At 52.7% G+C, this 15,243-nt stretch overlaps 1 protein-coding gene and 1 long non-coding RNA gene across 2 annotated transcripts in view; one reads left to right on the top strand and one right to left on the bottom strand.

Annotated features, from left to right (window-relative positions):
- The window catches only part of LCAT (lecithin-cholesterol acyltransferase), a 455,195-nt gene that overhangs the window by 198,432 nt on the left and 241,520 nt on the right, over nt 1–15,243 (bottom strand). The window lies entirely within an intron of this gene.
- Nucleotides 1–15,243, top strand: part of LOC144799823 (uncharacterized) — a 463,812-nt gene that overhangs the window by 301,810 nt on the left and 146,759 nt on the right. The gene's annotated exons all lie outside the window — the stretch shown is intronic.

Genomic DNA, 15,243 nt, shown 5'->3' with positions numbered 1-15,243 from the left:
GTAGTATCATGGACACTGCCTAAAAGCAAGTAACGCACAAATCATCCCTTGGTTAAATTATGTTACAATCACTCTCCAAGATTTTGGGTTGATTCATTAATGGACAATCACAGACAACATTAACCCCCACCTTAAGGCGCAGATCAAGGCAAAGTTTCTAGAGCATTAGGAAAAACTGAGACTTGAGAAAGCAACTGACATGGAAACAGCCCAATATTTCATATCGGTTTCCACTAGTATGGCATAGAGCCCTTTATACTTTGGGTCAAAGTCTCTGAACAGAGACTTTATCTCTCTCGGTTCAGACTTAATACGATTCACTATCTAGGGTTTTTCCCCATCACAGGAACATAGTTGATTTCTCTCCCGAGCTGTCCCTGTGACGGGGTGTCCTGCCAAACCACTAACAGCCAGATTCATGATTGTCCCGTTTTGCGAGTCCTTAATAGCGATTATTAAGGAATCGCTATTAAGGACTAGCAAAACGGGATTCAGGTAGTGAATTGCTAAATAAATTGCGATTCCTACACATTCCTTATTTGCGAGTAGCAAATTGCTAATCGCAAATAAGGAATAACTCCCCATTCATTCCTATGGGCCTAAAGGCCCATAGGAATGAATGGGGAGTTATTCCTTATTTGCGATTAGCAATTTGCTACTCGCAAATAAGGATGCCATTTCAAGGGTGCCAGGGGTGTCCAAAGGACACCCTGTAGCACCCCTGAAATGTAATCTACATTGGTGTTGCGCACACACATGTCCAAAGGACATGTGTGTGTGTAACATGCAACTTAGAAAAATGTATTTAAATGCATTTTTCTAAGTTTTCGCTATTTACCACGAGGTTTGACCTCGCGGTAAATAGCGGCCCAAAATTGCGATTTCGCAATTTTAAAATGGTTCATGAACTGCATTTAAGGAATCTCAAATAGAGATTCCTTAAATGCAATTCCTCGCAAATGTGCGAATTCTTTATTAGCGATTTTTGCATTTGGGATGATGAATCCCAAATGCAAAAATTGCACTCGCAAAGGGCCAGATTCTCAGAATCTGGCCCTTTGCGAGCGCAATTAAGCTTGATGAATCTGGCAGTAAGCACTTTACTGTATTCTGCCCTTGGTATGCATTCCTGAGTTCACGGTTTTTATGCCCATTTTTAGTGTGAGATATTTTAAGTCACACCAAGAAGGTCAGAATTGCTTATAAGTCCATAAGTCTTCAACGATTTGCTTCGCTGTTCTTAATTTTATTATCCCAGGGCTGATTTTAAGAAAAGAAATAGGCATCATGAACTTATGTCTGATTGTCGAGATTTAAGAACTGCTACTTAATATTTTATTTTTGATCTTAATGTTTTTATTATTATTTTACTGACATATTTTTACTTGTTTTTAACATGTACTTTTTTGGTCTTGTTTGACCGAATAAAGGTGTTTATTGATTGATTGAACAAGACAAAAACAAGAGTTAAAGGATGAACTACATAAATATCGCAGAGAAAATTAATCTGTGTTAGCTCCATAATATTTGTCCATCAAGTGTTTCACATTAATTGATGTGACCAACAAGGTATGTAGTTCCTAATGAGACCTGCAGGTAGAGGTCAGTGATAAAGTCAGTGTACCCTAGTGTGTGGGTAAACGCAAGGCCAGGAGAAGGGATTCCTCCTTATCGAAAAAAGGCCCTCACACACCCAGCAAGCAGGTGTCTTGCTTCGTCATTGGGCCTGCTCCTACTCGGGTCGGCGCTGCAATACCCGATCAGGCGCCCGTGTTGGGACCTACTTAGCGGAGATCTTTATTCCTTAAGCCGTTGGGTGCAGTGTGTGTGAGGGCCCTAATGTGTAATACGAGTGTCGGTGATATTATGGTGTATGCGTGAGCTAAAACAGGGAATAGTGGTCCACTCAGAACAATTTTAATGAGATGTGGTCACTACCCTGCTTAAAAATGAAAGACGCACCCTCCCACTCTAAGGTGTGCGGGAATATGTGCTAGTATAATAGGTCGACATGTTTCTTGCCTGTTATCTAATTATGGCAATTCTTCAGGACCAAACAAAAGGGATCTACCTACACCTTTTGGTGGTGGTCAGGACCTCATTGAGGTGTAAGTATGACCACCCGAACAGCACCCTAAAAAGTGGTACTGGTAGATCTAACACCAACCTGCAAGAGATAAAAACATAATATGACAATTAGATATCATAAACACTGGGTAATAGTCTGTGTTATGCACCAACCAAAGTACGTGGTGCTGAACACGTGAAGAACACAGATGAGCTGAAGCATGCGTCCTCTGTGACCCGTGTATATTTCTTATCACATGAACAATAGTTAAAAACCATTTAAAAAGCAGAAAAGAAAGCTTCACTAGTCGTTTGTGGGATCAAGGCAGAATTGCTACCCAGGTAAACTCACCCTAGTCGAGTCAAGAGTGTATGGCATCCAGTTCTGGTAGAGGCAGACACTAGATTTGAGTGTCCTGTGGGATGGGGATAAAGTGAACAACATGACACAACAACTGAGAGGCTAGAAATTTCAAGATGTTTACTCAGGTAGTGTCCGTGAATGACACCACACTCCCTGTTGGCGCCTGGGACTCCCCCAGCACAGGAAACAGTGCGAGTGGGTGCAGAAAACTGCCTGTTATAATTAAAATAAAGTGTGGTCACATGCCGCAAGATCTGCCGCCTCAGTGTTGCGAGGTCTAGTTTCCAACAACCTCGATTGTCGATTATAGTGAAAGCGACAACCCAGCACTGAACGCACACAGCCTCGCTTTGATTAGTAACCAAACACGGTGCTCGAACACAACAACAAGCCAATGTCAAAATCAACGGGACCTCTCCATAACAAGCAACCAACACATCGTTAAAAATGCAATCAAGCTGTGACTCGGCAACCATGCCAGGGCTGAAGGGCTGAAGGTGCCATGTCCCTAGGACACCAAAGCCTGTGTTGACCGCAGGATAGGAGCGGAAACCGGTAACCTGTAGCTGTCACGGTGGACTCAAAGCCACTCCCATCCCACTTACCCCGCTGTGGAGTCCTGGAGAACTGAGGTGGGGAGGGGGGCCGCCGGAACATGCGCGCTCCGAAATACTCACGGTTGATGGCAACGATGACCTTCCGTATCCTACCCCAGCGCTGCTACCAGACTGGGTCGCTCTGTTCTCACTGAAGATGGAGCAATTATACCCAGAAAGAGTCGGCAACGCGTTATAGAACTTCCGGTAATGCCGACAGCTGCGTGCATGGAGGGCTAGACCTCTAACCCACATAGCAGGCGCCATGTTTGAGTGTCTCGGGTTCCAGAACGTACAACAAACAAAGCAATGGAATGGTAGAGATTAGCAGAGCCCCCCGCCTAGCTATGGAGGCTGTCGCACTTATCCAGGTGAGTGCAAACCAAGTCGGACGGTGGCTCACCAATATGGAGTACCGATGGAAGGATTGGCATTCTATGGCTGGTGCAGGTAATTACTGGCCCGGGCTGGTGTAGGTGTCAGTAACGCGCTAGGAGTATGTTCTCTGCATAGTGTGGTATAGCACATAACAAATAGTTTTCTTACCTGTCGGTGTAGTTTTGCAGCTTGAAGATCTTTCTGGATTCACTATGCTGTGCATTATTCCGCGGTCTTGTGGTTGGGTCCGGATTCGTAGTCTTTTCTTTTTTTTTTGTAGCCCAGGTGGCCGTCGGCGTCCCACCTCCTTGGGTGTATTTCCGGTGACGTCGGCATGCTTCCTGCGGAAGCTCCCACTCTTGGGCGCCATCTTCGGGTTCTTTTTTTCCGTGTTTCTTTCGTTTCCGAAGTAATGGCAATGTTCTATTTAGGTGATATTTTACCGCTTTGTACTCTTAAAGTCCTTTCTTTTTTAACCACGTCTTCTCTCTCCAGCCTCATCTTTCTGGCAGAGGTGGGTGGGTTCGCTAGTGAATCCAGAAAGATCTTCAAGCTGCAAAACTACACCGACAGGTAAGAAAACTATTCGTTTTGCAGCGTGAATCTTTCTGGATTCACTATGCTGTGCATAGATTTTGTAGCGGTTTCTCATCTCTGTGGCGGCTGGGTGGAAGATGAGCGTTGGTTATTGAATATGTGCTGGAGCACCTTTTGTCCGACTTGTGCTTCCTTGTTCATCTGTATATCCACACAGTAGTGCTTCGTAAACGTGTGCACCGAAGCCCATGTTGCCGCCAGGCATATGTCCTCTATGGGTGTGTTAGCCAGGAAAGCTATTGTAGCACCCTTTTTCCTAGTGGAGTGGGCACGTGTCCCCTCTGCTAGCTCTAGTCCTGCACGTTTGTGGCAGAGTTGAATTGTCTGTGCGATCCATCGTGCAATAGTCTTTTTGGTTACTGCCTTTCCCATGAAACTGTTGGCGAATATCTGAAAGAGACACGTTAGTATTAGATTCCTTACCTTAGAATATCCCCAGGCGTCAGACTGGATCCGGAAAATTTTGCGTAGCAGTACCCTTGCGCGTCGGTAGGCGTCGTCTGCGGCTCCGCGTCCGTCGTCGGCGTCGTGGGCGCCGTGATGACGTCGTCGAGGGAACTTAGACGCCGCCTCCGCGTGCTGACGTCAGTTCTTCTTTTTTCCGTGCCAACAAGCGCAGATCTGGAAAAAGCAGTAACCCTAGTCACTTTTTGACTAACCTTTTTGATCTTTTTGATCCTATTTCGAGTCTCTCGACTCCGACACGGTGCCTTAGGGATGCCCGGCTTCAAACCTTGTGACGATTGCGGCCGGCTGATGTCGGTCACGGATCCTCACCGCGTCTGTTTGTCGTGTTTGGGCGTCGACTACGACGACAAGGCCTGCTCCGACTGCCGGGCCCTCTCTTCGAAAGCCAGGCGGGAGCGGTCCCGTAGGCGCCTCGAACTCCGGCAGTCGGTCCCGCGCCGTGAGAGGTCCCGATCCCATGGGAGGTCGAGGGACAGGTCGCGGGCTCGGAGCCATCACAGCTCCGGGAGTAGGCCGCACTCCTCCGGGTCGAAGTCGTCGTCAGGTAAGAGGCACAAGAAGTCCAAGCGGCGTCATCGCTCCTCGGACTCCCCCCGACGCTCGCACGATGCGGCCGGGGGTTCGGGCGACACCGCCCACGCGGCTCCGTCGGAGTCGCGGGCGCCGCGTGCAGCCCCATACCCTACGGTCCCTGGGCTCAACGCGACGCCGGAGGAGATCGAGCGCTTCCTCATGGCCATGAGGAAACTCTCTCCTCCGACGGGCTCCGCGGCGCCTTCGGGCCCAGCGGACCCGTCTGGGGGCCCTAGCGGGTCGGCGGCTCCGGCCCCGATGCCGTCGGGTGCTTTGGCCCCGACGCCGCCGGCGCCTTCGGGCCCGGCGCCGCAGGTCCCCGTTATCCCGACGCCGCCGGTGCCTTCGGGCCCGGCGCCGAGGGGTCCAGTTGTTCCGACGCCGACGTTCTGCTGGGCACTTGGTCCAAGCCCGCTACGGGTTCGCCCGTAGATAGGAACGTGGCCAGACGCCACTGCCCAGCCCCGGGCGACCCATGTTTCCTGTCCTCCCATCCTACCCCCGAGAGCCTGGTCATCCAGGCCTCCAATTCCCAGACCGCATTCCCGTCCGCCCCCCCGGACCGGGAATCCAAGAGGTATGACCAGTATGGGAAGAAGATCTTCTCATCAATTAGCCTCGGCCTGCGGTCTTCTAACACCGCCTGCCTCTTGGGACGTTACACCCACTCTGTGTGGGATAAGGTCACGGAAGTGTCCGTTGGAGGTACGGGCCAAACTCGGCCAAGCCCTTGTGGAGGGCCGGGATGCAGCAAAATACTCTATTAGGTGTGGGCTGGATACCACCGACTCGCTAGGCAGAGCGATGGCTACGACGGTGGCGGCCAGACGCCACGCCTGGCTGAGGTCCGCCAACTTCTCGGCAGATGTCCAGAACACACTTATGGACATGCCGTTCGATGGCCGTCGCCTCTTTGGCGACAAGGCAGACCATGCGCTTGAGCGTTTTAAGGACTTCAGGGCTACGGCCAAGTCCTTAGGCCTTTCGGGCCAGCGCCAGCAACCGGCTGCCTATCACTCCTTTCGTGGCCACGGAAGGGGTGCGCCCACACGCGCCGCCAGCCACGCGCCGCAGGGCAATACCCAACGCGGTGGCGGCCGTGGGAACCGCCGTCCGGGCGGTCGGGGGCAACGGCGAGGTCAGTCCACACCTTCCCCCGCAGCATCCGCCTCGAAACCCTCCTAGTCCGTGCTTCCAGGCCCATGTGACGCCAGTGGGGGGCAGGGTTCGCCATCACCACCTCCACTGGCGCACCGTCACTTCGGACAGGTGGGTGCTGCAAATCGTCCGAAGGGGCTACTCCCTCCCCTTCGAGGCGACTCCTCCAGCCATGCCACCGCAGAACCACTGTGTATCAGGGGATCACTTGCGACTTCTGCAGGAGGAAGTTACGGCCCTCTTGGCCAAGGGGGCCATTGAGCGCGTTCCTGGGCCAGAAGTAGGGTGTGGTTGCTACTCCCACTACTTCCTGGTACCCAAGAAGGGCAAAGGGGGCCTACGCCCTATCTTGGACCTACAGAACGTCAACGGCTTCCTCCGGAAGGAGAAGTTCAAGATGCTGACACTGGCTCAGGTCCTTGCTGCCCTGGACCCAGGAGACTGGATGGTAGCGTTGGACTTGCAGGACGCTTATTTTCATATCCCCGTCCTGCCTGCCCACCGGCGCTACCTGCGGTTCATGGTGGGCCACGAGCACTTTCAGTTTACCGTGCTCCCCTTCGGCCTTACCAGCGCCCCACGGGTGTTCACGAAAGTGATGGCGGTGGTCGCAGCTCATCTGCGTCGGTTAGGGGTTTCAGTCTTCCCCTACCTCGACGACTGGTTGTTGAAGGCGGGCTCGCCCCAGACAGTCGTCAGCCACCTCCAGACGACGGCAGACCTCCTGCACCAGCTGGGGTTTTCCATCAATGTGCCAAAGTCGCACCTGTGTCCCTCTCAAAAGCTCCTCTTCATCGGAGCGGTTCTGGACTCGGCGCGGTTTTGGGTTTATCCACCCGAACAGCGGGTCCGGGATATTCAGGCTCTGATTCCCATCTTTCAGCCGTTATCCCGGGTCTCGGTCAGGTTGACGCTGCGGCTTTTGGGGCTGATGGCCTCCTGCATCCTACTGGTGCATCACGCCAGGTGGCGGATGCGGGCTCTGCAGTGGGACCTGAAGTTTCAGTGGGCCCAGCATCAGGGCAACCTATCCGACCACGTCCTGATCTCGGAGGGCACTGCGAGACAGCTGTAGTGGTGGCTTACGGGCCGCGATTGGGTCAGCGGCAGATCCCTCTCCCTACCCCAACCGGAGCACGTAGTTGTGACGGACGCGTCCCTCCAGGGCTGGGGAGGCCACATGGGAGAGGCGGAGATCAGAGGCCTCTGGTCTCCGGCGGAGGCCCGGCTCCACATCAACCTGTTGGAGCTCAGGGCGATTCGTCTGGCACTGAAGGCATTCCTCCCCTCTGTCCGGGGGAGTGTAGTGCAGGTGTTCACGGACAACACCACCGCCATGTGGTACTGCAACAAACAGGGCGGTGTGGGGTCGTGGATCCTTTGTCAAGAGGCTCTCCGCCTTTGGCAATGGCTGGAACGCCAGGGCGTGACCCTGGTGGCTCAACACCTGGCAGGTTCTCTGAACGCCAGGGCGGACGAGCTCAGCCGTCGGTGCATGATGGATCACGAATGGCGTCTGAACTCGGACGTGGCGCAAGGCCTCTTTCAGCGATGGGGAGAGCCTTGGTTAGATCTATTCGCCACCGAAGAGAACGCGCAATGTCATCAGTTCTGCGCGTTGGAATTTCCAAGGCGGCACTCGCTCGGAGACGCTTTTCGTCGCGAGTGGAGTTGCGGTCTGTTGTACGCCTTTCCGCCTATACCACTTCTGCCCAGAGTGCTGAAGAAGATCAAGCGCGACCGGGCCCAAGTCATCCTTGTGGCTCCGGACTGGGCTCGAAGGTACTGGTATCCAGAGCTACTCAGTCTGTCAGTCGATCCCCCGGTTCGTCTGCCTCTTCAGGAGGACCTTCTGTCGCAGCAGCAGGGGACGGTCCTCCACCCGAACCTGTCCAGTCTCCACCTCCTTGCTTGGAGATTGAGCGGCGACAGTTGAGGCCATTTGACTTGCCTCCTGAAGTCTGTAACATCATTCTGGCAGCCAGGCGTCCCTCCACAAAGTCGGTATACGCCTGCAGGTGGAACAGATTTGTGGCATGGTGCAGAACAAAGGCTGTGGATCCTCTTTCTGCCCCTCTTTCTGAGGTTCTTCTCTTCCTTCTTTCTCTTGCCCAGCAGGGCTCTGCTCTGGGCACTCTCAAGGGCTACCTTTCTGCCCTTTCAGCCTTTCTCAGGCTACCTGATCAGCCTTCTTTGTTCAAGTCCCCTATTGTGAATAGATTTCTTAAGGGCATCACTCACACGTTTCCTCCTGTTCCGTTTGTGATGCCTCAGTGGGACTTGAACCTGGTTTTAACATTCCTGATGTGCGCTCCCTTTGAGCCACTTCACAACTGTCCTCTTCACCTTCTGACTTTGAAGACTGCTTTCCTGGTTGCCATCACCTCTGCCAGGAGAGTGAGTGAGCTCCAGGCTCTATCTTCTAAACCTCCTTTCCTCTCTGTCCATCCGGACAAGGTTGTTCTGAGGACTCGTCCTTCCTTCCTGCCCAAGATTGTCACGGCCTTTCACATCGGACAGTCTATCACTTTGCCAACCTTCTTTCCGCCACCGCATCCCTCTAAAGAGGAAGAGCGGCTCCATCGTCTGGACCCAAAACGTGCGCTCTCATTCTATTTGGATCGCACACGCCAGTTCCGGGTGGATGACCAACTCTTTGTTGGTTACGTGGGCGCTAAGAAGGGGAAAGCGGTACACAAGAGGACCATCTCCCGGTGGATCATCTTGTGTATCCAGGCATGCTACTCCTTGGCTAGGAAGGAGCACCCTGCTGGATTGCGGGCTCATTCCACCCGAGCCACGGCTACTACCACTGCCCTGGGCAGGGGTGTGCCCTTACAAGACATCTGTCAGGCAGCTACGTGGGCATCGCTGCACACGTTTGCAAGACACTACTGCCTGGACAGCCAAGTCCGGAGGGATGGCTTTTTTGGCCGTTCCGTCCTCCAGGACTTTCTGGTGTGAGTATTGGTTCTCAGACCCACCACCGGGGTTGGTATTGCTGGGGTATCTATTCTAAGGTAAGGAATCTAATACTAACGTGTCTCTTTCAGATGCACAAGTTACTACTTGTGTAACGATATATCTATAAGAGACATTTGTTAGTATTAGATTCCTTACCGACCCACCCATCCTCCCCGTTCTGCGAACCAGTACCTAGGGTTAGGGTTGTCCCCTTCAGGGCCCTAGTTTCACTGGCACCATTGTTGGTTTTTGGCATAGCTCTGCGTTTCTGGCGCGGAAAAGCTGTGTCTAAGAACTGACGTCAGCACGCGGAGGCGGCGTCTAAGTACTCCGACGACGTCATCACGGCGCCCACGACGCCGACGACGGACGCGGAGCCGCAGACGACGCCTACCGACGCGCAAGGGTACTGCTACGCAAAATTTTCCGGATCCAGTCTGACGCCTGGGGATATTCTAAGGTAAGGAATCTAATACTAACTAATGTCTCTTACAGATATATCGTTACACAAGTAGTAACTTGTGCGACACGAAGAACTGTTTTGTTTTCCTGTGTCCCTTCGTCCTCTCAATGTAGTGCATGACTGCCCTTCTGGCGTCCAGGGTGTGCAGAGCCCGCTCTGCGCTAGTTGTTGGTTTTTGGAAAAAACTCGGTATCTGTATAGACTGGTTCATGTGGAATTTGGATACCACCTTGGGCATGAAGTGTGGGTCAGTCCTCATCACGACCCTATCATTGTGTATTTGTATGTAGGGTTCTTGTAGCGTTAGCGCCTGAAGCTCGCTTACTCTGTGTAAGGACGTAATTGTAACCAGGAAAGCTGTTTTCATAGTTAGCATCTTTAGGGAGGCCTTGTGAAGTGGTTCAAAGGGCTCTTTCATGAGTTCCGTTAGGACTATGTTCAAGTTCCATGCAGGTGGCGGCACCCGCTTGGGTTGTGCGATCCTTTTTGCTCCTTCCAGGAATCTCTTCACCACCTGTGATGTGAAGAAACTCCTGCACGTCTCTCCCCTTGTGTAGGCGACTATCGCTGCCAAGTGAACTCTCAACGAGGATGAGCTAAGGTTCTTCTCCAGCAAGTGTGTCAGGTACTTTAGCACTGTGGAGTCCTTCTTCATTTTATTGTGAAGTCTTTCTTTCCTGCACCACATTGTGAATCTTTTCCATTTCGCAATGTAGCACTTCCGAGTGCTGGGCCTCCGTGCCTCCCGAAGGACCCTCAGGGTGCTTTCAGGCAGTCTCAAATGTGTGAACTCTATGTCCTCAGGAGCCACGCTACTAGGCTCAGGCTCTCGGGCTCTGGGTGTAGCACCTCTCCGTTCTGCATGGAGAGTAGGTCTTTCCTCCTGCCGAATCTGTGGGGTGCACACTGTGTCATCTCCATGATCTGCGAGAACCATGTCTGTCTGGCCCACTGTGGCGCGACCAGTATCAGGGTCATGTTGCTCGCTCTGCACTTGCTCAGCACTCTGTGCATCAGTGGTATCGGGGGGAAAGGCGTAAGCAAATGTCCCGGACCAATCTATCCATAGGGCATTCCCCAGTGACCCCTCCTCGGGCTGTCTGGATGCGAAGTTTTGGCATTTTGCATTCCGGTGTGTGGCAAACAAGTCCACTGATGGTGTTCCCCATCTGTCGAACAGCCACCTCGTCTCTTGAGCATTGAGCTCCCACTCGTGGGATGCCGATGTCTGTCTGCTGAGCCAATCTGCTTGTATGTTGTCCTTCCCTGGAAGGTGTATGGCTAGCAGGTCTATCTTGAGAGGGATGGCCCATTTCCATATCTCCTGCGCCAGCGTTGAAAGCGGGGCTGACTGTGTGCCCCCCTGCTTGTTGATGTAGAACATCGCGGTGGTGTTGTCCGTTTGTAGCAACACCTTGTGCTTGTATAGTCTTGTTTGGAAAGCTTTCAGTGCAAGGAAGATTGTCTTCAATTCTAGGTAATTGATGTGCTTTGTCGCATCTGCTGGCGTCCACAGTCCCCTCACCTTGAGCTCCTCCATGTGAGCGCCCCATCCCTTCAGGGATGCGTCTGTGGTGATGGTCACTGTTGGCGTTGGGGGCGTTAGAGGCTTTCCCCTTGTTATGTTCTCCATGGTCCACCATCTCATCTCCTTCTGCACTGCATGCGTTACAACCACTAGATCCTCCCAACTGCCTGTAGCTTGTGACCATTGCTCCTGTAGCCATTCTTGAATGGGTCTCATGTGGAGACGTACCAGGTGGATGCATGATGCCATCATCCCCATGATCTTGCTCGCAGTCCTCACTGTCCGAGCTTGTCCCTTCCGGTAGAGGCGAGTTTCCTTCACCAGCGCCCTCTTCTCGCTGGGGAGCACCTTGCCTTGTAAGGTATTGATCTGTGCTCCCAGGAAGATCTTCACCTGTTCCGGCTCCATTGATGATTTCTTCCAATGGATGGAGATCCCCAGGCTTATGAGCGTGCTCGTCACTGTGTGTGCGTGCAGCTTGCATTTCTGGTATGAGTTTGCTTTCACCAGCCAGTCGTCCAGGTAGGGGTATACGTGTATTCCCTGCCTTCGTAGGTGCACTGCGACTGCTGCGAGGCACTTTGTGGAGACCCTTGGTGCTGATTTTAGCCCGAAGGCTAGTGTCGTGAACTGGTAGTGGCTTTCTCCGATGGTGAACCTGAGCATATGCTTGTGCTTTCTGTTCATTGGGATGTGCAGGTAGGCGTCCTTGAGGTCTATCGTGACCATGAAGTCGCCGATCTGCAATTGCGGGAGCACCTCTTGCAGGGAGGTCATTTTGAATTTTTGCGTTCTTATGAATTTGTTCAGGAACCTTAGGTCCAGAATGGGTCTCATTGTCTCGTCTACTTTTGGTACCAGGAAGTACGTTGAGTATATTCCCTTGTTTCTTTCCTTGAAGGGTACCCGTTCTATGGCCTGCTTCCGCAGGAGTTCCTTTGCTTCTTCCTGAAGACACTCTAGCTGCTTGCCTGCTAGTGGTTTTCTTTTGGTTTTCTGCTTGTTGGCCTCCCCTCCAACTCTATGCAGTATCCGAATTGGATGATGTTGAGGATCCATTTGTCTGATGTGATTTCTCTCCATTCATGGCGGTAAAATCTTAATCTTCCTCCCACTGGTGTTATGTGGTCGTAGATGTGTAGCTTGTCTTGACCCCTCTGTACGTGCTGCCCCCTGGGATCTTTTCTGTGGGTGGGCACACGGAGTTTTTCAAAGTCACTTAGAGGCGGGCTGCTGTCCCCCTCTTCTATTCTGCCCACGTCCATTTCCTCTCCCTCGAAATGACTGGCCTCTTTGTTGGTATTGCCAGGACTGCTTCTGCTGACCCTGCTGAGCATGCGAGTCTGCCTGGTGCGTTTGTTGGAAAGCCTGGGGTGATGTACCTGGCTGGTTTCCACCTCTCCCGCCAGGCCTCCGTGACGGAGTGCCTCTTTTGTTGCCTCTGAACTGCAATGCTCCCATGGACCTTGCTGTTTCGTTATCCTTTTTTAGTTGACTGAGCTTCTCATCAACTGTTGTCCCGAAAAGCATGTCGCCGTTGAACGGTGTGTTCAGGATGCTGTGTTGCACCTCTGGTTTGAAACCTGAAATCCTGAGCCAGGCGTGTCTTCTTTCAGTGACACCCATCATCATGAGCCTGCTGGAGGTGTCTGCTCCATCCAGGGCCGTCTTAAGGCAAGAATTTGCCGCGTTCTTCCCTTCTTCAACCAGCTTTTCGGTCTTCTGTCTGGCATCCTGGGGCAAGTCCTTCACCAACTGCCCCAGCTCCTCCATGATCTGGTACATGTGCCTGTTTATCAGGGCGTTGGAATTAGCCATGCGCCAGTGGGTCGCGGTGTTCCGTTCGATCCTTCTGCCCACCAGATCCATCCTTTTGCTCTCCTTATCCGGTGGTGGTCCAGAGGTAGTGGGTACGTTAGCCCTCTTCCTTGCTGTGGCCGTGATAATGGAGTCTGCCGAGACCGTCCCCTGAATGTAGGGTGGGTCTTTTGAGGAATGTTTGTATTTCTTCTCTGTTCTGGGAGTTACTGCCTTGCATGTTGCGGGCTCCCTGAATGCTTCCTTCCCTTGAACCAAGACGCTGTCGAGCATTGGCAGGTATTGGCTCCTTGTTTGTATGGGGAGCAATGTCTCTAGAAGGAAGTCTGCTTTCTGCTTCTCTTCGTCGAGCTTGAGTTTGAATGCCGCTGCGGCAGACCTTATCACCGAGTTGTAGGCCCCGATGTCGTCTGGCGGCGAGGGCCTCGAGGGATATGTGCCGACCGCCTCCTCCGGGCTATCGGTGTCGACATCTAGGTAATCCACCTCCTGTAAGTCAGAGGGGGCCGACTCTGCGTCCGTCCTGCTGTCCTCTTCATCCCCATAGTTGTAACTATCGTAGGGATTCTCGTCCTCTTCCTGGTCGTCGACCACCTCGACGTCCGGGTCTTGTTCCTCGGCGACCTCGTCTTCTTCCTCGACCACCTCCACCACTGGTGGTTTGGTCTTGTGTGGGACCGTGAAGGTTTTCATCTTTGCGTCGAAATCTTTCTTCCGCTGCAAGATGTTTTCCATTTCGGCCTCGAGGCGCCTTCTCTTTTTCTCCATCTCGGCCGCGTGTTCCGCGTCGGATGGTTCGGCCGCTCTTTTCGGCGGTTGGCTCAGCGCCGTGATTTTCGGTGCCGAAGTTGTCGACGTCGATCCGGATTTTGGGTCTCTGGTCGGCGTCGGTAGTTTAGGGTCCTTCTTCCTCGGCGTCGATCGATGCTTTTCGGGGATGATTTTCGACGACTTCTGCTGCTCAGCAGCTCTCGGCGCCAGGGACTCCTTCTCAGAGGATCCGCTGGGCCTGTGGGTACTCGCGGACGCCAGGTGTTTTGGCGTCGGTGCTTTCGGGGCCTTGCCCTTGTTTTTTCGAGACTCAGAGTCTCTCGGGTTCTTGGGGGCCGGAGAGTCTCTTACCTTATCAGAAGTCTTCGTGTAATCGGTCTCTACGATCGTGTAGCTGTCGTCTTCGGCGGCAGCGTTGTCCTCTTCCTCGGAAGACATCCCCAGATCATAGAGGGACGGAGTCGGGACCTTCCCCTGCAGGGCGGCGTGCGCTACTCTCTGTCTCTCTCTCACACGAAGGGTCTTCGGGGTGAAGGCGGAGCAGGCGTTGCAGTACTCACTTTCGTGATTTACCGGTAGACAAAGGTTGCATACCGGGTGCTGGTCCTTCTGCGCGTACTTGTGGTCGCAGTTACGGCAGAACTTGAACGGCGTGTTGTCCATCATCGAGCGCTCAGGGCCTCCCTGGTCGCGTGTTCGTCGACGTTCGTCGAAGATCTCGATGAATTCTCCTTCTCCTTTGCTGACACCTCGTCGATGAAGTCTCCTGGAGTCTTCAGATGCCTTTTCTTTGCAATTTCTGTCTTTTTCTTCTTCTTTCTCCAAAAATGTCTGGAGCCCAAACGGGAACAATCCAGACCCGACCGTGGAAAAAAGAATCTGAAGATGGCGCCCAAGAGTGGGAGCTTCCGCAGGAAGCATGCCGACGTCACCGGAAATACACCCAAGGAGGTGTGACGCCGACGCCCACCTGGGCTACAAAATAAAAAAATTAAAAAAGACTACGAATCCGGACCCAACCACAAGACCGCGGAATAATGCACAGCATAGTGAATCCAGAAAGATTCACGCTGCAAAACTGGTGCAGGCAACTACTGATCCAGGCTAGTGTGGATGGCAGAAAGCCGCTAATGGTGTGTTCTCAGAATCGTGTAGTGTAGCATAGGGCAAAGTCTTGCAAGAAGCAATGCTGGTAAGGTCCCAGAAGTTATGTTGGTGCAGATCATTGTCACAAACCCTAATCTGGGGGAATCGTGGTACAGAGGGGTGCACATGGGGAGCACATTTAGTGACACTCAAAGGTGGTCTGGACGATCAAACCGCGACCATAGTGTTGATGCAATGTACTAATACCTTAGTTGTTGTGTGAAGGTGGTATTAGTTACTGGTGCTGACCCTATGTTGGATTTGATTAAGTCAGTAGGCTCCAAGGAATGTCTTCGTTAAGACCATCATTGTCAGTAGAAAGGCAAAGAACCCATCGCTGTTCCAGCCGGAA

Source organism: Lissotriton helveticus, chromosome 12 (genome assembly GCF_964261635.1).
Source record: "Lissotriton helveticus chromosome 12, aLisHel1.1, whole genome shotgun sequence".
In the NCBI taxonomy this organism is placed as follows: domain Eukaryota; kingdom Metazoa; phylum Chordata; class Amphibia; order Caudata; family Salamandridae; genus Lissotriton; species Lissotriton helveticus.
This window is presented reverse-complemented; position numbering and strand designations above follow the sequence as displayed.